The sequence below is a fragment of the Egretta garzetta genome, unplaced genomic scaffold (assembly GCF_000687185.1).
Source record: "Egretta garzetta isolate BGI_Z169 unplaced genomic scaffold, ASM68718v1 scaffold297, whole genome shotgun sequence".
NCBI lineage: Eukaryota > Metazoa > Chordata > Aves > Pelecaniformes > Ardeidae > Egretta > Egretta garzetta.
Genome location: NW_009260410.1, coordinates 1,487,768 through 1,488,633, shown reverse-complemented (window position 1 = coordinate 1,488,633; position 866 = coordinate 1,487,768). Strand labels below are relative to the sequence as shown.

At 49.2% G+C, this 866-nt stretch overlaps 1 protein-coding gene across 1 annotated transcript in view; it reads right to left on the bottom strand.

Moving 5' to 3' along the window:
- The window catches only part of SATB2 (SATB homeobox 2), a 113,616-nt gene that overhangs the window by 34,246 nt on the left and 78,504 nt on the right, over window positions 1–866 (bottom strand). The window lies entirely within an intron of this gene.

Sequence of the window (866 nt, the reverse complement as noted above, 5' to 3'; positions counted from 1 at the left end):
GCTACAAGACTTCTATTTTAAAGCCCCTCCGCTGTGGCGGTCTGCAGAATGCACTGGCAGGCGAGGGAGCACGGGCGGTGCGATGCTCACTGAGCGCTCCCAGCACCAGCAGCCCTTGGAGAGACGGATCTTATTTGCTTTCCTGAGCTCAAAGAGGAGAGTTACCAGGGCTGATCACTGTACCCCTTACACCTTTTAAGGGAAACATGTAGGCTACTGATATAAAAATCTCCTGTTTTCTCTTGAGATGTAAAGATCTTGGGAAACAAAACAACCTAGGTGGCAAAGCTCATGCTTCCCGATAGATCCAAACCTCCCATACACCCTGGTGACATTCAGATATTTGGCCCAATTATATACCTTTTCAGCTGGCTCCTGGTTTTGTGCCAGAGTTTAAGCCTGCTAGAGTACATCTAATGTTAACTTTTAACTAGGCAGACATGCCCAAATGCCTACTTGTTAATGGGAAGGTTAACTAGGCAAAACCAAACCTTCTGAACTTCTCCTTCTGTTTAGCTGACCTCCAAATCTTCCTCTCCCTAACATCTTTTTTTATACCGAGGGCCACATGAATAATGGAGCCAAAATCCAATCAAGACAACAATCTAGACTAATCACTTTTCCTACTGCTTCCAGACAAAGCTTTAACCAACCTGTATTTTCTTCTCCCTTTCCACCCCCCATGCTCAGCAGGCACTCTTCTGGGCTTGTTCCCTGACTATCGTTGGCAGGACCCACACAGAAAGGGCCTAAGATTTTCCTGCTCCTGCTAAGGCTAGCCCCCCGCATTCAGGCGGGGGCAGCTGGATGGCAGCTGGGGCAGACCGCAGCCGCCTGTGCCCCGGGAGGCCAGTGCTAAACCCAAC